This window comes from Primulina tabacum, chromosome 10 (genome assembly GCF_025594145.1).
Source record: "Primulina tabacum isolate GXHZ01 chromosome 10, ASM2559414v2, whole genome shotgun sequence".
NCBI classification, from domain to species: Eukaryota; Viridiplantae; Streptophyta; class Magnoliopsida; order Lamiales; family Gesneriaceae; genus Primulina; species Primulina tabacum.
Genome location: NC_134559.1, coordinates 38,484,249 through 38,505,276, shown reverse-complemented (window position 1 = coordinate 38,505,276; position 21,028 = coordinate 38,484,249). Strand labels below are relative to the sequence as shown.

General features: G+C 44.3%; 22 non-coding genes and 1 pseudogene across 22 annotated transcripts; all 23 read left to right on the top strand.

Moving 5' to 3' along the window:
• The first annotated feature begins 457 nt into the window (after nt 1-457).
• LOC142514399 (5S ribosomal RNA) lies at nt 458-578 on the top strand. Its single transcript, XR_012810293.1, has one exon. It is a non-coding gene; the product is annotated as a 5S ribosomal RNA (ribosomal RNA).
• A 687-nt stretch (nt 579-1,265) lies between these two features.
• On the top strand, nt 1,266-1,384 carry LOC142512608 (5S ribosomal RNA). The gene has a single exon (XR_012808858.1). It is a non-coding gene; the product is annotated as a 5S ribosomal RNA (ribosomal RNA).
• A 681-nt stretch (nt 1,385-2,065) lies between these two features.
• Nucleotides 2,066-2,186, top strand: LOC142514398 (5S ribosomal RNA). Its single transcript, XR_012810292.1, has one exon. It is a non-coding gene; the product is annotated as a 5S ribosomal RNA (ribosomal RNA).
• A 680-nt stretch (nt 2,187-2,866) lies between these two features.
• LOC142513323 (5S ribosomal RNA) lies at nt 2,867-2,986 on the top strand. The gene has a single exon (XR_012809275.1). It is a non-coding gene; the product is annotated as a 5S ribosomal RNA (ribosomal RNA).
• A 704-nt stretch (nt 2,987-3,690) lies between these two features.
• LOC142514397 (5S ribosomal RNA) lies at nt 3,691-3,811 on the top strand. Its single transcript, XR_012810291.1, has one exon. It is a non-coding gene; the product is annotated as a 5S ribosomal RNA (ribosomal RNA).
• A 683-nt stretch (nt 3,812-4,494) lies between these two features.
• Nucleotides 4,495-4,615, top strand: LOC142514396 (5S ribosomal RNA). The gene has a single exon (XR_012810290.1). It is a non-coding gene; the product is annotated as a 5S ribosomal RNA (ribosomal RNA).
• A 684-nt stretch (nt 4,616-5,299) lies between these two features.
• Nucleotides 5,300-5,420, top strand: LOC142514395 (5S ribosomal RNA). The gene has a single exon (XR_012810289.1). It is a non-coding gene; the product is annotated as a 5S ribosomal RNA (ribosomal RNA).
• Nucleotides 5,421-6,104: 684 nt separating this feature from the next.
• Nucleotides 6,105-6,225, top strand: LOC142516976 (5S ribosomal RNA). Its single transcript, XR_012812742.1, has one exon. It is a non-coding gene; the product is annotated as a 5S ribosomal RNA (ribosomal RNA).
• A 684-nt stretch (nt 6,226-6,909) lies between these two features.
• LOC142507697 (5S ribosomal RNA) lies at nt 6,910-7,028 on the top strand. Its single transcript, XR_012805947.1, has one exon. It is a non-coding gene; the product is annotated as a 5S ribosomal RNA (ribosomal RNA).
• Nucleotides 7,029-7,710: 682 nt separating this feature from the next.
• On the top strand, nt 7,711-7,831 carry LOC142515929 (5S ribosomal RNA). Its single transcript, XR_012811750.1, has one exon. It is a non-coding gene; the product is annotated as a 5S ribosomal RNA (ribosomal RNA).
• Nucleotides 7,832-8,514: 683 nt separating this feature from the next.
• Nucleotides 8,515-8,636, top strand: LOC142511825 (5S ribosomal RNA; annotated as a pseudogene).
• A 683-nt stretch (nt 8,637-9,319) lies between these two features.
• On the top strand, nt 9,320-9,440 carry LOC142517586 (5S ribosomal RNA). Its single transcript, XR_012813325.1, has one exon. It is a non-coding gene; the product is annotated as a 5S ribosomal RNA (ribosomal RNA).
• Nucleotides 9,441-10,122: 682 nt separating this feature from the next.
• LOC142513552 (5S ribosomal RNA) lies at nt 10,123-10,241 on the top strand. Its single transcript, XR_012809493.1, has one exon. It is a non-coding gene; the product is annotated as a 5S ribosomal RNA (ribosomal RNA).
• Nucleotides 10,242-11,410: 1,169 nt separating this feature from the next.
• LOC142514394 (5S ribosomal RNA) lies at nt 11,411-11,531 on the top strand. Its single transcript, XR_012810288.1, has one exon. It is a non-coding gene; the product is annotated as a 5S ribosomal RNA (ribosomal RNA).
• Nucleotides 11,532-12,215: 684 nt separating this feature from the next.
• Nucleotides 12,216-12,334, top strand: LOC142515098 (5S ribosomal RNA). The gene has a single exon (XR_012810959.1). It is a non-coding gene; the product is annotated as a 5S ribosomal RNA (ribosomal RNA).
• Nucleotides 12,335-13,390: 1,056 nt separating this feature from the next.
• Nucleotides 13,391-13,511, top strand: LOC142514392 (5S ribosomal RNA). Its single transcript, XR_012810286.1, has one exon. It is a non-coding gene; the product is annotated as a 5S ribosomal RNA (ribosomal RNA).
• Nucleotides 13,512-14,195: 684 nt separating this feature from the next.
• On the top strand, nt 14,196-14,314 carry LOC142515097 (5S ribosomal RNA). Its single transcript, XR_012810958.1, has one exon. It is a non-coding gene; the product is annotated as a 5S ribosomal RNA (ribosomal RNA).
• Nucleotides 14,315-15,371: 1,057 nt separating this feature from the next.
• LOC142515844 (5S ribosomal RNA) lies at nt 15,372-15,490 on the top strand. The gene has a single exon (XR_012811667.1). It is a non-coding gene; the product is annotated as a 5S ribosomal RNA (ribosomal RNA).
• A 684-nt stretch (nt 15,491-16,174) lies between these two features.
• LOC142515629 (5S ribosomal RNA) lies at nt 16,175-16,293 on the top strand. The gene has a single exon (XR_012811464.1). It is a non-coding gene; the product is annotated as a 5S ribosomal RNA (ribosomal RNA).
• A 1,057-nt stretch (nt 16,294-17,350) lies between these two features.
• LOC142513485 (5S ribosomal RNA) lies at nt 17,351-17,468 on the top strand. The gene has a single exon (XR_012809429.1). It is a non-coding gene; the product is annotated as a 5S ribosomal RNA (ribosomal RNA).
• A 1,389-nt stretch (nt 17,469-18,857) lies between these two features.
• Nucleotides 18,858-18,978, top strand: LOC142506318 (5S ribosomal RNA). The gene has a single exon (XR_012804613.1). It is a non-coding gene; the product is annotated as a 5S ribosomal RNA (ribosomal RNA).
• A 684-nt stretch (nt 18,979-19,662) lies between these two features.
• On the top strand, nt 19,663-19,781 carry LOC142516394 (5S ribosomal RNA). The gene has a single exon (XR_012812191.1). It is a non-coding gene; the product is annotated as a 5S ribosomal RNA (ribosomal RNA).
• Nucleotides 19,782-20,464: 683 nt separating this feature from the next.
• Nucleotides 20,465-20,585, top strand: LOC142506817 (5S ribosomal RNA). Its single transcript, XR_012805094.1, has one exon. It is a non-coding gene; the product is annotated as a 5S ribosomal RNA (ribosomal RNA).
• Nucleotides 20,586-21,028: the final 443 nt, after the last annotated feature.

Here is a 21,028-nt window from a genome sequence, read left to right as displayed (position 1 = left end):
AATTTGCGATTTACCGCTTCTGTTAAGCTTTCGTTTCCTCGAAGAAATCCGCTTAGGAAGTTCGAAATTCGATTCCTGGTTCCATTTTATCGTATCCTAAGCATAATAATAGCTTTACATTCGTTATTTCCTTCTTCTATTTTTTTTTCTATTTTCTGGGACACATTTATCGATTTTTGTTGTCGTGAGCCGGTTCTGATGCGGAAGGGTATGACGCAGATTACTCCGGAGACGGTTAACTCATTAAAAACAATTATTTCGACTGTTTTATCCATAATTTACGTAACGATCGCGACACGAGGTCTTCCCAGGGAGGTCACCCATCCTACCTCTGCCATCGAGCCAGAACGCTTAACTTCATGGTTATGAATTGGGCGAGAGCAGTGCCGCGTGTTGTCCATCGCCGCCCGCCTCCACACGTACTCGAGGATATAAGAATAAACATCCACTCAATGTCGGGTGCGATCATACCAGCACTAATGCACCGGATCCCATCAGAACTCCGAAGTTAAGCGTGCTTGGGCGAAAGCGCAGTACTAGGATGGGTGACCCCCTGGGAAGTCCTCGTGTTGCACCCCTTTTCCGTGTTTTTCTATTTTTGATTACTTGTTGACAGACGATTTTTCGGCTCAAATCATCTGAATCTCGATCGAGACCAGATAAGACATGTGAAATTGAAAGTAGCTCGGGCACTGCCGGATTTGGACAAAATTGTAGGCTAATTTTTTGTAAAACGGGCAAACGGACGAGACTCAGTACTAGCAAATGAGCTGACGAGATTTTAGCCGAATTTCCTTCTCTAAGACCTCTAAGTTGCGATTTACCGCTTCTGTTAAGCTTCGTTTCCTCAAGAAAATCCGCTTAGGAAAGTTCGAAATTCGATTCCGGTTCCATTTTAATCGTATCCCAAGCATAATATAGGCTTACATTCGTTATTTCCTCTTCTTATTTTTTTTCTATTTTCTGGGAAACATTATTCGATTTTTGGTGTCGTGAGCCGGTTCCTGTGCGGAATGGTATGACGCAGATTACTCCGGAGACGGTTAACTCATTAAAAACATTATTTCGACTGTTTTATCCATAATTTACGTAAACGGTTCGCGACACGAGGTCTTCCAGGGAGGTCACCCATCCTAGCTCTGCCATCGCGCCAGAACGCTTAACTTCATGGTTCTGATTGGGCGAGAAGCAGTGCCGCGTGTTGTCCATCGCCGCCTTGCTCCACCCGTACTCGAGGGATATAAGAATAACATCCCACTAATGACGGGTGCGATCATACCAGCACTAATGCACCGGATCCCATCAGAACTCCGAAGTTAAGCGTGCTTGGGCGAGAGCAGTACTAGGATGGGTGCCCCCCTGGGAAGTCCTCGTGTTGCAACCCTTTTCGTGTATTTCTATTTTGATTACTTGTTGACAGACGATTTTCGGCTCAAATCATCTGAATCTCGATCGAGGACTAGATAAGACATGTGAAATGAAAGTAGCTCGGGCACTGCCGGATTTGGACAAAATTGTAGGCTAATTTGATTGTAAACGGGCAAACGGACGAGACTCATTACTACGCAATGAGCTGACGAGATTTAGCCGAATTCCTTCTCTAAGACCCTCTAATTTGCGATTTACCGCTTCTGTTAAGCTTTCGTTTCCTCGAGAAATCCGCTTAGGAAGTTCGAAATTCGATTCCGGTTCCATTTTATCGTATCCTAAGCATAATAATAGCTTTACATTCGTTATTTCCTTCTTCTTATTTTTTTTCTATTTTCTGGGAACATTTATCGATTTTGTTGTCGTGAGCCGGTTCTGTGCGGAAGGGTATGACGCAGATTACTCCGGAGACGGTTAACTCATTAAAAACAATTATTTCGACTGTTTTATCCATAATTTACGTAAACGGTCGCGACACGAGGTCTTCCCAGGGAGGTCACCCATCCTAGCTCTGCCATCGCGCCAGAACGCTTAACTTCATGGTTATGATTGGGCGAGAGCAGTGCCGCGTGTTGTCCATCGCCGCCCGCTCCACACGTACTCGAGGGATATAAGAATAAACATCCCACTCAATGTCGGGTGCGATCATACCAGCACTAATGCACCGGATCCCATCAGAACTCCGAAGTTAAGCGTGCTTGGGCGAAAGCGCAGTACTAGGATGGGTGACCCCCTGGGAAGTCCTCGTGTTGCACCCCTTTTCGTGTTTTTCTATTTTTGATTACTTGTTGACAGACGATTTTCGGCTCAAATCATCTGAATCTCGATCGAGACCAGATAAGACATGTGAAATGAAAGTAGCTCGGGCACTGCCGGATTTGGACAAAATTGTAGGCTAATTGGATTGTAAACGGGCAAACGGACGAGACTCATTACTACGCAATGAGCTGACGAGATTTAGCCGAATTCCTTCTCTAAGACCCTCTAATTTGCGATTTACCGCTTCTGTTAAGCTTTCGTTTCCTCAAGAAATCCGCTTAGAAGTTCGAAATTCGATTCCGGTTCCATTTTATCGTATCCCAAGCATAATAATAGCTTTACATTCGTTATTTCCTTCTTCTTATTTTTTTTCTATTTTCTGGGAACATTTATCGATTTTTGTTGTCGTGAGCCGGTTCTGTGCGGAAGGGTATGACGCAGATTACTCCGGAGACGGTTAACTCATTAAAAACAATATTTCGACTGTTTTAATCCATAATTTACGTAAACGTCGCGACACGAGGTCTTCCCAGGGAGGTCACACCATCCTAGCTCTGCATCGCGCCAGAACGCTTAACTTCATGGTTATGATTGGGCGAGAGCAGTGCCGCGTGTTGTCCATCGCCGCCCGCTCCACACGTACTCGAGGGATATAAGAATAAACATCCCACTCAATGTCGGGTGCGATCATACCAGCACTAATGCACCGGATCCCATCAGAACTCCGAAGTTAAGCGTGCTTGGGCGAAGAGCAGTACTAGGATGGGTGACCCCCTGGGAAGTCCTCGTGTTGCACCCTTTTCGTGTTTTTCTATTTTTGATTACTTGTTGACAGACGATTTTCGGCTCAAATCATCTGAATCTCGATCGAGACCAGATAAGACATGTGAAATGAAAGTAGCTCGGGCACTGCCGGATTTGGACAAAATTGTAGGCTAATTTGATTGTAAACGGGCAAACGGACGAGACTCATTACTACGCAATGAGCTGACGAGATTTTAGCCGAATTCCTTCTCTAAGACCCTCTAATTTGCGATTTACCGCTTCTGTTAAGCTTTCGTTTCCTCGAAGAAATCCGCTTAGGAAGTTCGAAATTCGATTCCGGTTCCATTTTATCGTATCCCAAGCATAATAATAGCTTTACATTCGTTATTTCCTTCTTCTTATTTTTTTATTCTCTTTTCTGGGAACATTTATTCATTTTTGGGAACATTTATTCATTTTTGTTGTCGTGAGCCGGTTCTGTGGGGAAGGGTATGATGCAGATTACTCCGGAGACGGTTAACTCATTAAAAACAATATTTCGACTGTTTTATGCATAATTTACGTAAACGGTCGCGACACGAGGTCTTCCCGGGAAGGTCACCCATCCTAGCTCTGCCATCGCGCCAGAACGCTTAACTTCATGGTTATGATTGGGCGAGAGCAGTGCCGCGTGTTGTCCATCGCCGCCCGCTCCACACGTACTCGAGGGATATAAGAATAAACATCCCACTCAATGTCGGGTGCGATCATACCAGCACTAATGCACCGGATCCCATCAGAACTCCGAAGTTAAGCGTGCTTGGGCGAAAGCGCAGTACTAGGATGGGTGACCCCCTGGGAAGTCCTCGTGTTGCACCCCTTTTCGTGTTTTTCTATTTTTGATTACTTGTTGACAGACGATTTTCGGCTCAAATCATCTGAATCTCGATCGAGACCAGATAAGACATGTGAAATGAAAGTAGCTCGGGCACTGCCGGATTTGGACAAAATTGTAGGCTAATTTGATTGTAAACGGGCAAACGGACGAGACTCATTACTACGCAATGAGCTGACGAGATTTTAGCCGAATTCCTTCTCTAAGACCCTCTATTTTGCGATTTACCGCTTCTGTTAAGCTTTCGTTTCCTCAAGAAATCCGCTTAGAAAGTTCGAAATTCGATTCCGGTTCCATTTTATCGTATCCCAAGCATAATAATAGCTTTACATTCGTTATTTCCTTCTTCTTATTTTTTTTTCTATTTTCTGGGAACATTTATTCATTTTTGTTGTCGTGAGCCGGTTCTGTGTGGAAGGGTATGACGCAGATTACTCCGGAGACGGTTAACTCATTAAAAACAATATTTCGACTGTTTTATCCATAATTTACGTAAACGGTCGCGACACGAGGTCTTCCCAGGGAGGTCACCCATCCTAGCTCTGCCATCGCGCCAGAACGCTTAACTTCATGGTTATGATTGGGCGAGAGCAGTGCCGCGTGTTGTCCATCGCCGCCCGCTCCACACGTACTCGAGGGATATAAGAATAAACATCCCACTCAATGTCGGGTGCGATCATACCAGCACTAATGCACCGGATCCCATCAGAACTCCGAAGTTAAGCGTGCTTGGGCGAAAGCGCAGTACTAGGATGGGTGACCCCCTGGGAAGTCCTCGTGTTGCACCCCTTTTCGTGTTTTTCTATTTTTGATTACTTGTTGACAGACGATTTTCGGCTCAAATCATCTGAATCTCGATCGAGACCAGATAAGACATGTGAAATGAAAGTAGCTCGGGCACTGCCGGATTTGGACAAAATTGTAGGCTAATTTGATTGTAAACGGGCAAACGGACGAGACTCATTACTACGCAATGAGCTGACGAGATTTTAGCCGAATTCCTTCTCTAAGACCCTCTAATTTGCGATTTACCGCTTCTGTTAAGCTTTCGTTTCCTCGAGAAATCCGCTTAGGAAGTTCGAAATTCGATTCCGGTTCCATTTTATCGTATCCCAGGCATAATAATAGCTTTACATTCGTTATTTCCTTCTTCTTATTTTTTTTTCTATTTTCTGGGAACATTTATCGATTTTTGTTGTCGTGACCGGTTCTGTGCGGAAGGGTATGACGCAGATTACTCCAGAGACGGTTAACTCATTAAAAACAATTATTTCGACTGTTTTATCCATAATTTACGTAAACGGTCGCGACTACGAGGTCTTCCCAGGGAGGTCACCCATCCTAGCTCTGCCATCGCGCCAGAACGCTTAACTTCATGGTTATGATTGGGCGAGAGCAGTGCCGCGTGTTGTCCATCGCCGCCCGCTCCACACGTACTCGAGGGATATAAGAATAAACATCCCACTCAATGTCGGGTGCGATCATACCAGCACTAATGCACCGGATCCCATCAGAACTCCGAAGTTAAGCGTGCTTGGGCGAAAGCGCAGTACTAGGATGGGTGACCCCCTGGGAAGTCCTCGTGTTGCACCCCTTTTCGTGTTTTTCTATTTTTGATTACTTGTTGACAGACGATTTTCGGCTCAAATCATCTGAATCTCGATCGGGACCAGATAAGACATGTGAAATGAAAGTAGCTCGGGCACTGCCGGATTTGGACAAAATTGTAGGCTAATTTGATTGTAAACGGGCAAACGGACGAGACTCATTACTACGCAATGAGCTGACGAGATTTTAGCCGAATTCCTTCTCTAAGACCCTCTAATTTGCGATTTATCCGCTTCTGTTAAGCTTTCGTTTCCTCGAGAAATCCGCTTAGGAAGTTCGAAATTCGATTCTGGTTCCATTTTATCGTATCCCAAGCATAATAATAGCTTTACATTCGTTATTTCCTTCTTCTTATTTTTTTTCTATTTTCTGGGAACATTTATCGATTTTTGTTGTCGTGAGCCGGTTCTGTGCGGGAGGATATGACGCAGATTACACCGGAGACGGTTAACTCATTAAAAACAATTATTTCGACTGTTTTATCCATCATTTACGTAAACGGTCGCGACACGAGGTCTTCCCAGGGTGGTCACCCATCCTAGCTCTGCCATCGCGCCAGAACGCTTAACTTCATGGTTATGATTGGGCGAGAGCAGTGCCGCGTGTTGTCCATCGTCGCCTGCTCCAAACGTATTCGAGGGATATAAGAATAAACATCCCACTTAATGTCTGGTGCGATCATACCAGCACTAATGCACCGGATCCCATCAGAACTCCGAAGTTAAGCGTGCTTGGGCGAGAGCAATACTAGGATGAGGGTGACCCCCTGGGAAGTCCTCGTGTTGCACCCCTTTTCGTGTTTTTCTATTTTTGATTACTTGTTGACAGACGGTTTTCGGCTCAAATCATCTGAATCTCGATCGAGACCAGATAAGACATGTGAAATGAAAGTAGCTCGGGCACTGCCGGATTTGGACAAAATTGTAGGCTAATTTGATTGTAAACGGGCAAACGGACGAGACTCATTACTACGCAATGAGCTGACGAGATTTTAGCCGAATTCCTTCTCTAAGACCCTCTAATTTGCGATTTACCGCTTCTGTTAAGCTTTCGTTTCCTCGAGAAATCCGCTTAGGAAGTTCGAAATTCGATTCCGGTTCCATTTTATCGTATCCCAGGCATAATAATTGCTTTACATTCGTTATTTCCTTCTTCTTATTTTTTTTCTATTTTCTGGGAACATTTATCGATTTTTGTTGTCGTGAGCCGGTTCTGTGCGGAAGGGTATGACGCAGATTACTCCGGAGACGGTTAACTCATTAAAAACAATTATTTCGACTGTTTTATCCATAATTTACGTAAACGGTCGCGACACGAGGTCTTCCCAAGGAGGTCACCCATCCTACCTCTGCCATCGCGCCAGAACTGCTTAACTTCATGGTTATGATTGGGCGAGAGCAGTGCCGCGTGTTGTCCATCGCCGCCCGCTCCACACGTACTCGAGGGATATAGAGATAAACATCCCACTCAATGTCGGGTGCGATCATACCAGCACTAATGCACCGGATCCCATCAGAACTCCGAAGTTAAGCGTGCTTGGGCGAGAGCAGTACTAGGATGGGTGACCCCCTGGGAAGTCCTCGTGTTGCACCCCTTTTCGTGTTTTTCTATTTTTGATTACTTGTTGACAGACGATTTTCGGCTCAAATAATCTGAATCTCGATCGGGACCAGATAAGACATGTGAAATGAAAGTAGCTCGGGCACTGCCGGATTTGGACAAAATTGTAGGCTAATTTGATTGTAAACGGGCAAACGGACGAGACTCATTACTACGCAATGAGCTGACGAGATTTTAGCCGAATTCCTTCTCTAAGACCCTCTAATTTGCGATTTACCGCTTCTGTTAAGCTTTCGTTTCCTCGAGAAATCCGCTTAGGAAGTTCGAAATTCGATTCCGGTTCCATTTTATCGTATCCCAGGCATAATAATAGCTTTACATTCGTTATTTCCTTCTTCTTATTTTTTTCTATTTTCTGGGAACATTTATCGATTTTTATTGTCGTGAGCCGGTTCTGTGCGGAAGGATATGACGCAGATTACTCCGGAGACGGTTAACTCATTAAAAACAATTATTTCGACTCTTTTAACCATAATTTACGTAAACGGTCGCGACACGAGGTCTTCCCAGGGAGGTCACCCATCCTAACTCTGCCATCGCGCCAGAACGCTTAACTTCATGGTTATGATTGGGCGAGAGCAGTGCCGCGTGTTGTCCATCGCCGCCCGCTCCACACGTCTTCGAGGGATATAAGAATAAACATCCCACTCAATGTCGGGTGCGATCATACCAGCACTAATGCACCGGATCCCATCAGAACTCCGAAGTTAAGCGTGCTTGGGCGAAAGCGCAGTACTAGGATGGGTGACCCCCTGGGAAGTCCTCGTCTTGCACCCCTTTTCGTGTTTTTCTATTTTTGATTACTTGTTGACAGACGATTTTCGGCTCAAATCATCTGAATCTCGATCGAGACTAGATAAGACATGTGAAATGAAAGTAGCTCGGGCACTGCCGGATTTGGACAAAATTGTAGGCTAATTTGATTGTAAACGGGCAAACGGACGAGACTCATTACTACGCAATGAGCTGACGAGATTTTAGCCGAATTCCTTCTCTAAGACCCTCTAATTTGCGATTTACCGCTTCTGTTAAGCTTTCGTTTCCTCGAGAAATCCGCTTAGGAAGTTCGAAATTCGATTCCGGTTCCATTTAATCGTATCCCAAGCATAATAATAGCTTTACATTCGTTATTTCCTTCTTCTTATTTTTTTTTCTATTTTCTGGGAACATTTATCGATTTTGTTGTCGTGAGCCGGTTCTGTGCGGAAGGGTATGACGCAGATTACTCCGGAGACGGTTAACTCATTAAAAACAATTATTTCGACTGTTTTATCCATAATTTACGTAAACGATCGCGACACGAGGTCTTCCCAGGGAGGTCACCCATCCTAGCTCTGCCATCGCGCCAGAACGCTTAACTTCATGGTTCTGATTGGGCGAGAACAGTGCCGCGTGTTGTCCATCGCCGCTTGCTCCACCCGTACTCGAGGGATATAAGAATAAACATCCCACTCAATGACAGTTGCGATCATACCAGCACTAATGCACCGGATCCCATCAGAACTCCGAAGTTAAGCGTGCTTAGGCGAGAAGCAGTACTAGGATGGGTGATCTCCCTGGGAAGTGTCTCGTGTTTCACCCCTTTTTCGTGTTTTTCTATTTTTATTACTTGTTGACAGACGATTTTCGGCTCAAATCATCTGAATCTCGATCGGACCGGATAAGACATGTGAAATGAAAGTAGCTCGGGCACTGCCGGATTTGGACAAAATTGTAGGCTAATTTGATTGTAAACGGGCAAACGGACGAGACTCATTACTACGCAATGAGCTGACGAGATTTTAGCCGAATTCCTTCTCTAAGACCCTCTAATTTGCGATTTACCGCTTCTGTTAAGCTTTCGTTTCCTCGAGAAATCCGCTTAGGAAGTTCGAAATTCGATTCTGGTTTCTTTTTATCGTATCCTAAGAATAATAATAGCTTTACATTCGTTATTTCCTTCTTCTTATTTTTTTTTTAATTTTCTGGGAACATTTATCGATTTTTGTTGTCGTGAGCCGGTTCTGTGCGGAAGGGTATGACGCAGATTACTCCGGAGACGGTCAACTCATTAAAAACAATTATTTCGACTGTTTTATCTATAATTTACGTAAACGGTCGCGACACGAGGTCTTCCTAGGGAGGTCACCCATCCTACCTCTGCCATCGCGCCAGAACGCTTAACTTCATGGTTATGATTGGGCGAGAGCAGTGACGCGTGTTGTCCATCGCCGCCCGCTCCACACGTACTCGAGGGATATAAGAATAAACATCCCACTCAATGTCGGGTGCGATCATACCAGCACTAATGCACCGGATCCCATCAGAACTCCGAAGTTAAGCGTGCTTGGGCGAAAGCGCAGTACTAGGATCGGTGACCCCCTGGGAAGTCCTCGTGTTGCACCCCTTTTCGTGTTTTTCTATTTTTGATTACTTGTTGACGGACGATTTTCTGCTCAAATCATCTGAATCTCTATCGGGACCAAATAAGACATGTGAAATCAGCGTAGCTCGGGTATTGCCTGATTTGGACAAAATTGTAGGCTAATTTTATTGTAAACGGGCAAACGGACGAGACTCATTACTACGCAATGAGCTGACGAAATTTTAGCCGAATTCCTTCTCTAAGACCCTCTAATTTGCGATTTAACGCTCCTGTTAAGCTTTCGTTTCCTCAAGAAATCCGCTTAGAAAGTTCGAAATTCGATTCCGGTTTCATTTTATCGTATCCCAAGCATAATAATTGCTTTACATTCGTTATTTCCTTCTTCTTATTTTTTTTCTATTTTCTGGGAAAATTTATTCATTTTTGTTGTCGTGAGCCGGTTCTGTGTGGAAGGGTATGACGCAGATTACTCTGGAGACGGTCAACTCATTAAAAACAATATTTCGACTGTTTTATCCATAATTTACGTAAACGGTCGCGACACGAGGTCTTCCCAGGGAGGTCACCCATCCTAGCTCTGCCATCGCGCCAGAACGCTTAACTTCATGGTTATGATTGGGCGAGAGCAGTGATGCGTGTTGTCCATCGCCGCCCGCTCCACACGTACTCGAGGGATATAAGAATAAACATCCCACCCAATGTCGGGTGCGATCATACCAGCACTAATGCACCGGATCCCATCAGAACTCCGAAGTTAAGCGTGCTTGGGCGAGAGCAGTACTAGGATGGGTGACCCCCTGCGACGTCCTCGTGTTGCACCCCTTTTCGTGTTTTTCTATTTCTGATTACTTGTTTACAGACGAGTTTCGGCTCAAATCATCTGAATCTCGATCGGGACCAGATAAGACATGTGAAATGAAAGTAGCTCGGGCACTGCCGGATTTGGACAAAATTGTAGGCTAATTTGATTGTAAACGGGCAAACTGACGAGATTTATTGCTAAGCAATGACCTGACGAGATTTTAGCCGAATTCCGTCTCTAAGACCCTCTAATTTGCGATTTATTGCTTCTGTTAAGCTTTCGTTTTCTCGAGAAATCCGCTTAGGAAGTTCGAAATTCGATTCCGGTTCCATTTTATCGTATCCGAGGCATAATAATAGCTTTACATTCGTTATTTCCTTCTTCTTATTTTTTTCTATTTTCTGGGAACATTTATCGATTTTTTTGTCCTGAGCCGGTTCTGTGCGGAAGGGTATGACGCAGATTACTCCGGAGACGGTTAACTCATTAAAAAAAAAATTTCCACTGTTTTATCCATAATTTACGTAAACAGTCGCGATACGAGGTCTTCCCAGGGGGGTGGCCCATCCTAGCTCTATCATCGCGCCAGAACGCTTAACTTCATGGTTATGATTGGGCGAGAGCAGTGCCGCGTGTTGTCCATCGCTGCCCGCTCCACACGTATTCGAGGGATATAAGAATAAACATCCCACTAGAGCTGACTAGATTTTAGCCGAATTTCTTCTCTAACACCCTCTAATTTGCAATTTACCGCTTCTGTTAAGCTTTTTTTCCTCGAGAAATTTGCTTAGAAAGTTCGAAATTCGATTCCGGTTCCATTTTATAGTATCCCAGGCATAATAACAGCTTTACATTCGTTATTTCCTTCTTCTTATTTTTTTTTCTATTTTCTGGGAACATTTATTCATTTTTGTTGTCATGAGCCGGTTCTGTGTGGAAGGTATGACGCAGATTACTCCGGAGAAGGTCAACTCATTAAAAACAATATTTCGACTGTTTTATCCATAATTTACGTAAACGGTCGCGACACGAGGTCTTCACAGGGAGGTCACCCATCCTAGCTCTGCCATCGCGCCAGAACGCTTAACTTCATGGTTATGATTGGGCGAGAGCAGTGCCGCGTGTTGTCCATCGCCGCCCGCTCCACACGTACTCGAGGGATATAAGAATAAACATCCCACTCAATGTCGGGTGCGATCATACCAGCACTAATGCACCGGATCCCATCAGAACTCCGAAGTTAAGCGTGCTTGGGCGAAAGCGCAGTACTAGGATGGGTGACCCCCTGGGAAGTCCTCGTGTTGCACCCCTTTTCGTGTTTTTCTATTTTTGATTACTTGTTGACAGACGATTTTCGGCTCAAATCATCTGAATCTCGATCGGGACCAGATAAGACATGTGAAATGAAAGTAGCTCAGGCACTGCCGGATTTGGACAAAATTGTAGGCTAATTTGATTGTAAACGGGCAAACGGACGAGACTCATTACTACGCAATGAGCTGACGAGATTTTAGCCGAATTCCTTCTCTAAGACCCTCTAATTTGAGATTTACCGCTTCTGTTAAGCTTTCGTTTCCTCGAGAAATCCGCTTAGGAATTTCGAAATTCGATTTCGGTTACATTTTATCGTATCCCAGGCATAATAACAGCTTTACATTCGTTATTTCCTTCTTCTTATTTTTTTTTCTATTTTCTGGGAACATTTATCGATTTTTGTTGTCGTGAGCCGGTTCTGTGCGGAAGGGTATGACGCAGAATACTCCGGAGACGGTTAACTCATTAAAAACAATAATTTCGACTGTTTTATCCATAATTTACGTAAACGGTCGCGGCACGAGGTCTTCCCGGGGAGGTCACCCATCCTACCTCTGCCATCGCCCTAGAACGCTTAACTTCGTGGTTATGATTGGGCGAGAGCAGTGCCGCGTGTTGTCAATCGCCGCCCGCTCCACACGTACTCGAGGGATATAAGAATAAACATCCCACTCAATGTCGGATGCGATCATACCAGCACTAATGCACCGGATCCCATCAGAACTCCGAAGTTAAGCGTGCTTGGGCGAGAGCAGTACTAGGATCGGTGCCTACCTGGGAAGTCCTCGTGTTGCACCCCTTTTCGTGTTTTTCTATTTTTGATTACTTGTTGACGGACGATTTTCTGCTCAAATCATCTGAATCTCGATCGGGACCAAATAAGACATGTGAAATCACTGTAGCTCGGGCACTGCCTGATTTGGACAAAATTGTAGGCTAATTTTATTGTAAACGGGCAAACGGACGAGACTCATTACTCCGCAAAGTGCTCGCGAGATTTTAGCTAAATTTCTTCTCTAAGACCCTCTAATTTGCGATTTACCGCTTCTGTTAATGTTCCGTTTCCTCGAGAAATCAGTTCAGGAAGTTAGAAATTCGATTCCGGATCCATTTTATCGTATCTCAGGAATAATAATAGCTTTACATTCTTGGAAGTCCTCGTGTTGCACTCCTTTTCTTGTTTTTCTATTTTTGATTACTTGTTGACAGACGACTTTCGGCTCAAATCATCTGAATCTCGATCGGGACCAGATAAAACATGTGAAATGAAAGTAGCTCGGGCACTGCCGGATTTGGACAAAATTGTAGGCTAATTTGATTGTAAACGGGCAAGCGGACGAGAATCATTACTACGCAATGAGCTGACGAGATTTTAGCCGAATTTCTTCTCTAAGACCCTCTAATTTGCGATTTACCGCTTCTGTTAAGCTTTCGTTTCCTCGAGAAATCCGCTTAGGAAGTTCGAAATTCGATTTCGGTTCCATTTTATCGTATCCCAGGCATAATAACAGCTTTACATTCGTTATTTCCTTCTTCTTATTTTTTTTTCTATTTTTGGGAACATTTATCGATTTTTGTTGTCGTGAGCCGGTTCTGTGCGGAAGGGTATGACGCAGATTACTCCGGAGACGGTTAACTCATTAAAAACAATAATTTCGACTTTTTTATCCATAATTTACGTAAACTGTCGCGGCACGAGGTCTTCCCGGGGAGGTCACCCATCCTACCTCTGCCATCGCGCTAGAACGCTTAACTTCGTGGTTATGATTGGGCGAGAGCAGTGCCGCGTGTTGTCCATCGCCGCCCGCTCCACACGTACTCGAGGGATATAAGAATAAACATCCCACTCAATGTCGGGTGCGATCATACCAGCACTAATGCACCGGATCCCATCAGAACTCCGAAGTTAAGCGTGCTTGGGCGAAAGCGCAGTACTAGGATGGGTGACCCCCTGGGAAGTCCTCGTGTTGCACCCCTTTTCGTGTTTTTCTATTTTTGATTACTTGTTGACAGACGATTTTCGGCTCAAATCATCTGAATCTCGATCGGGACCAGATAAAACATGTGAAATGAAAGTAGCTCGGGCACTGCCGGATTTGGACAAAATTGTAGGCTAATTTGATTGTAAACGGGCAAGCGGACGAGACTCATTACTACGCAATGAGCTGAAGAGATTGTAGCCGAATTTCTTCTCTAAGACCCTCTAATTTGCGATTTACCGCTTCTGTTAAGCTTTCGTTTCCTCGAGAAATCCGCTTAGGAATTTCGAAATTCGATTTTGGTTACATTTTATCGTAGCCCAGGCATAATAACAGCTTTACATTCGTTATTTCCTTCTTCTTATTTTTTTTTCTATTTTCTGGGAACATTTATCGATTTTTGTTGTCGTGAGCCGGTTCTGTGCGGAAGGGTATGACGCAGAATACTCCGGAGACGGTTAACTCATTAAAAACAATAATTTCGACTGTTTTATCCATAATTTACGTAAACGGTCGCGGCACGAGGTCTTCCCGGGGAGGTCACCCATCCTACCTCTGCCATCGCCCTAGAACGCTTAACTTCGTGGTTATGATTGGGCGAGAGCAGTGCCGCGTGTTGTCAATCGCCGCCCGCTCCACACGTACTCGAGGGATATAAGAATAAACATCCCACTCAATGTCGGATGCGATCATACCAGCACTAATGCACCGGATCCCATCAGAACTCCGAAGTTAAGCGTGCTTGGGCGAGAGCAGTACTAGGATCGGTGCCTACCTGGGAAGTCCTCGTGTTGCACCCCTTTTCGTGTTTTTCTATTTTTGATTACTTGTTGACGGACGATTTTCTGCTCAAATCATCTGAATCTCGATCGGGACCAAATAAGACATGTGAAATCACTGTAGCTCGGGCACTGCCTGATTTGGACAAAATTGTAGGCTAATTTTATTGTAAACGGGCAAACGGACGAGACTCATTACTCCGCAAAGTGCTCGCGAGATTTTAGCTAAATTTCTTCTCTAAGACCCTCTAATTTGCGATTTACCGCTTCTGTTAATGTTCCGTTTCCTCGAGAAATCAGTTCAGGAAGTTAGAAATTCGATTCCGGATCCATTTTATCGTATCTCAGGAATAATAATAGCTTTACATTCTTGGAAGTCCTCGTGTTGCACTCCTTTTCTTGTTTTTCTATTTTTGATTACTTGTTGACAGACGACTTTCGGCTCAAATCATCTGAATCTCGATCGGGACCAGATAAAACATGTGAAATGAAAGTAGCTCGGGCACTGCCGGATTTGGACAAAATTGTAGGCTAATTTGATTGTAAACGGGCAAGCGGACGAGAATCATTACTACGCAATGAGCTGACGAGATTTTAGCCGAATTTCTTCTCTAAGACCCTCTAATTTGCGATTTACCGCTTCTGTTAAGCTTTCGTTTCCTCGAGAAATCCGCTTAGGAAGTTCGAAATTCGATTTCGGTTCCATTTTATCGTATCCCAGGCATAATAACAGCTTTACATTCGTTATTTCCTTCTTCTTATTTTTTTTTCTATTTTCTGGGAACATTTATCGATTTTTGTTGTCGTGAGCCGGTTCTGTGCGGAAGGGTATGACGCAGATTACTCCGGAGACGGTTAACTCATTAAAAACAATAATTTCGACTGTTTTATCCATAATTTACGTAAACGGTCGCGGCACGAGGTCTTCCCGGGGAGGTCACCCATCCTACCTCTGCCATCGCGCTAGAACGCTTAACTTCGTGGTTATGATTGGGCGAGAGCAGTGCCGCGTGTTGTATATCGCCGCCCGCTCCACACGTACTCGAGGGATATAAGAATAAACATCCCACTCAATGTCGGATGCGATCATACCAGCACTAATGCACCGGATCCCATCAGAACTCCGAAGTTAAGCGTGCTTGGGCGAGAGCAGTACTAGGATGGGTGACACCCTGGAAAGTCCTCGTGTTGCACCCTTTTTCGTGTTTTTCTATTTTTGATTACTTGTTTACAGATGATTTTCGGCTCAAATCATCTGAATCTCGATCGGGACCAGATAAGACATGTGAAATGAAAGTAGCTCGGGCACTGCCGGATTTGGACAAAATTGTAGGCTAATTTGATTGTAAACGGGCAAGCGGACGAGACTCATTACTACGCAATGAGCTGACGAGATTTTAGCCGAATTTCTTCTCTAAGACCCTCTAATTTGCGATTTACCGCTTCTGTTAAGCTTTCGTTTCCTCGAGAAATCCGCTTAGGAAGTTCGAAATTCGATTTCGGTTCCATTTTATCGTATCCCAGGCATAATAACAGCTTTACATTCTTTATTTCCTTCTTCTTATTTTTTTTTCTCTTTTCTGGGAACATTTATCGATTTTTGTTGTCGTGAGCCGGTTCTGTGCGGAAGGGTATGACGCAGAATACTCCGGAGACGGTTAACTCATTAAAAACAATAATTTCGACCGTTTTATCCATAATTTACGTAAACGGTCGCGGCACGAGGTCTTCCCGGGGAGGTCAACCATCCTACCTCTGCCTTCGCGCTAGAACGCTTAACTTCGTGGTTATGATTGGGCGAGAGCAGTGCCGCGTGTTGTCCATCGCCGCCCGCTCCACACGTACTCGAGGGATATAAGAATAAACATCGAACTCAATGTCGGATGCGATCATACCAGCACTAATGCACCGGATCCCATCAGAACTCCGAAGTTAAGCGTGCTTGGGCGAGAGCAGTACTAGGATGGGTGACACCCTGGAAAGTCCTCGTGTTGCACCCCTTTTCGTGTTTTTCTATTTTTGATTACTTGTTGACAGATGATTTTTGGCTCAAATCATCTGAATCTCGATCGTGACCAGATAAGACATGTGAAATGAAAGTAGCTCGGGCACTGCTGGATTTGGACAAAATTGTAGGCTAATTTGATTGTAAACGGGCAAACGGACGACACTCATTACTCCGCAAAGTGCTCGCGAGATTTTTGCTAAATTTCTTCTCTAAGACCCTCTAATTTGCGATTTACCGCTTCTGTTAATGTTCCGTTTCCTCGAGAAATCAGTTCAGGAAGTTCGAAATTCGATTCTGGATCCATTTTATCGTATCTCAGGAATAATAATAGCTTTACATTCTTGGAAGTCCTCGTGTTGCACCCCTTTTCGTGTTTTTCTATTTTTGATTACTTGTTGACAGACGACTTTCGGCTCAAATCATCTGAATCTCGATCGGGACCAGATAAAACATGTGAAATGAAAGTAGCTCGGGCACTGCCGGATTTGGACAAAATTGTAGGCTAATTTGATTGTAAACGGGCTAACGGACGAGACTCATTACTACGCAATGAGCTGGCGAGATTTTAGACGAATTTCTTCTCTAAGACCCTCTAATTTGCGATTTACCGCTTCTGTTAAGCTTTCGTTTCCTCGAGAAATCCGCTTAGGAAGTTCGAAATTCGATTTCGGTTCCATTTTATCGTATCCCAGGCATAATAACAGCTTTACATTCGTTATTTCCTTCTTCTTATTTTTTTTTCTATTTTCTGGGAACATTTATCGATTTTTGTTGTCGTGAGCCGGTTCTGTGCGGAAGGGTATGACGCAGATTACTCCGGAGATGGTTAACTCATTAAAAACAATAATTTCGACTGTTTTGTCCATAATTTACGTAAACGGTCGCGACACGAGGTCTTCCCAGGGTGGTCACCCATCCTAGCTCTGCCAGCGCGCCAGAACGCTTAACTTCATGGTTATGATTGGGCGAGAGTAGTGCCGCGTGTTGTCCTTCGCCGCCCGCTCCACACGTACTCGAGGGATATAAGAATAAACATCCCACTCAATGTCGGGTGCAATCATACCAGCACTAATGCACCGGATCCCATCAGAACTCCGAAGTTAAGGTGCTTGGGCGAGAGCAGTACTAGGATGGGTGACCCCCTGGGAAGTCCTCGTGTTGCACCCCTTTTCGTGTTTTTCTATTTTTGATTATTTGTTGACTGACGATTTTCGGCTCAAATCATCTGAATCTCGATCGAACTAGATAAGACATGTGAAATCAACGTGGCTCGGGCACTGCCGGATTTGGACAAAATTGTAGGCTAATTTGATTGTAAACGGGCAAACGGACGAGACTCATTACTACGCAATGAGCTGACGAGATTTTAGCCGAATTCCTTCTCTAAGACCCTCTAATTTGCGATTTACCGCTTCTGTTCAGCTTTCGTTTCCTCGAGAAATCCGCCTAGGAAGTTCAAAATTCGATTCCGGTTCTATTTTATCTTAGCCCAGGCATAATAATAGCTTTACATTCGTTATTTCATTCTTCTTATTTTTTTTTCTATTTTCTGGGAACATTTATCGATTTTTGTTGTCGTGAGCCGGTTCTGTGCGGAAGGGTATGACGCAGATTACTCCGGAGACGGTTAACTCATTAAAAACAATTATTTCGACTGTTTTATCCATAATTTACGTAAACGGTCGCGACACGAGGTCTTCCCAGGGAGGTCACCCATCCTATCTCTGCCATCGCGCCAGAGCGCTTAACTTCATGGTTATGATTGGGCGAGAGCAGTGCCGCGTGTTGTCCATCGCCGCCCGCTCCACACGTCTTCGAGGGATATAAGAATAAGGATGGGTGACCCCCTGGGAAGTCCTCGTGTTGCACCTTTTTTCGTGTTTTTCTATTTTTGATTACTTGTTGACAGACGATTTTCGGCTCAAATCATCTGAATCTCGATCGTGACCAGATAAGACATGTGAAATCAACGTCGCTCGGGCGCTGCCGGATTTGGACAAAATTGTAGCTTAATTTGATTGTAAACGGGCAAACGGACGAGGCTCATTACTACGCAATAAGCTGGCGAGATTTTAGCCGAATTCCTTCTCTAAGACCCTCTAATTTGCGATTTACCGCTTCTGTTTAGCTTTCGTTTCCTCGAGAAATCCGCTTAGGAAGTTCGAAATTCGATTCTGGTTCCATTTTATCGTATCTCAAGCATAATAATAGCTTTACATTCGTTATTTCCTTCTTCTTATTTTTTTTTCTATTTTCTGGGAACATTTATCGATTTTTGTTGTCGTGAGCCGGTTCTGTGCGGAAGGGTGTGACGCAGATTACTCCGGAGACGGTTAACTCATTAAAAACAATTATTTCGACTGTTTTATCCATAATTTATGTAAACGGTGGCGACACGAGGTCTTCCCAGGGAGGTCACCCATCCTACCTCTGCCATCGAGCCAGAACGCTTAACTTCATGGTTATGATTGGGCGAGAGCAATGCCGCGTGTTGTCCATCGCCGCCCGCTCCACACGTCTTCGAGGGATATAAGAATAAACATCCCACTCAATGTCTGGTGCGATCATACCAGCACTAATGCACAGGATCCCATCAGAACTCCGAAGTTAAGCGTGCTTGGGCGAAAGCGCAGTACTAGGATGGGTGACCCCCTGGGAAGTCCTCGTGTTGCACCCCTTTTCGTGTTTTTCTATTTTTGATTACTTGTTGACAGACAATTTTCGGCTCAAATCATCTGAATCTCGATCGAGACCAGATAAGACATGTGAAATGAAAGTAGCTCGGGCAATGCCGGATTTGGACAAAATTGTAGGCTAATTTGATTGTAAACGGGCAAACGGACGAGACTCATTACTACGCAAAGAGCTGACGATATTTTAGCCGAATTCCTTCTCTAAGACCCTCTAATTTGCGATTTACCGCTTCTGTTAAGCTTTCGTTTCCTCGAGAAATCCGCTTAGGAAGTTTGAAATTTGGTTCCGGTTCCATTTTATCGTATCCTAAACATAATAAATGCTTTACATTCGTTATTTCCTTCTTCTTATTTTTTTTTCTATTTTCTGGGAACATTTATCGATTTTTGTTGTCGTGAGCCGGTTCTGTGCGGAAGGGTACGACGCAGATTACTCCGGAGACGGTTAACTCATTAAAAAAAATTATTTCGACTGTTTTATCCATAATTTACGTAAACGGTTGCGACACGAGGTTTTCCCAGGGAGGTCACCCATCCTAGCTCTGCCATCGCGCCAGAAAGCTTAACTTCATGGTTCTGATTGGGAGAGAACAGTGCCGCGTGTTGTCAATCGCCGCTTGCTCCACCCGTACTCGAGGGATATAAGAATAAACATCCCACTAAATGACGGGTGCGATCATACGAGCACTAATGCACCGGATCCCATCAAAACTCGGAAGTTAAGCGTGCTTCGGCGAGAGTAGTAGTATGATGGGTGACCCCCTGGGAAGTCCTCGTGTTGCACCCTTTTTCGTGTTTTTCTATTTTTGATTACTTGTTGACAGACGATTTTCGGCTCAAATCAACTGAATCTCGATCGGGACTAGATAAGACATGTGAAATCAACGTCGCTCGGGCACTGCCGGATTTGGACAAAATTGTAGCCTAATTTGATTGTAAACGGACAAACGGACGAGGCTCATTACTACGCAATAAGCTGACGAGATTTTAGCCGAATTCCTTCTCTAAGACACTCTAATTTGCGATTTACCGCTTCTGTTTAGCTTTCGTTTTCTCGAGAAATCCGCTTAGGAAGTTCGAAATTCGATTCTGGTTCCATTTTATCGTATCCTAAGAATAATAATAGCTTTACATTCGTTATTTCCTTCTTCTTATTTGTAATCTATTTTCTGGGAACATTTATCGATTTTTGTTGTCCTGAGCCGGTTCTTTGCGAAAGGGTATGACGCAGATTACTCCGGAGACGGTTAACTCATTAAAAACAATTATTTCGACTGTTTTATCCATAATTTACGTAAACGGTCACGAAACGAGGTCTTCCCAAGGAGGTCACCCATCCTAGCTCTGCCATCGCGCCAGAACGCTTAACTTCATGGTTATGATTGGGCGAGAGCAGGGCCGCGTGTTGTCCATCGCCGCCCGCTCCACACGTACTCGAGAGATATAAGAATAAACATCCCACTCAATGCCGGGTGCGATCATACCAGCACTAATGCACCGGATCCCATCAGAACTCCGAAGTTAAGCGTGCTTGGGCAAGAGCGCTGTACTAGGATGGGTGCCCCCCTGGGAAGTCCTCGTGATGCACCCCTTTTCGTGTTTTTCTATTTTTGATTAGTTGTTCACAGACGATTTTCGGCTCAAATCATTTGAATCTCGATCGGGACCAGATAAGACATGTGAAATGAAAGTAGCTCGGGCACTGCCGGATTTGGACAAAATTGTAGGCTAATTTGATTGTAAACGGGCAAACGGACGAGACTCATTACTACGCTATGAGCTGACGAGATTTTAGCCGAATTCCTTCTCTAAGACCCTCTAATTTGCGTTTTACCGCTTCTGTTAAGCTTTCGTTTCTTCGAGAAATCCGCTTAGGAAGTTCGAAATTCGATTCTGGTTCCATTTTATCGTATCCCATGCATAATAATTGCTTTACATTCGTTATTTCCTTCTTCTTATTTGTAATCTATTTTCTGGGAACATTTATCGATTTTTGTTGTCGTGAGCCGGTTCTGTGCGGAAGGGTATGACGCA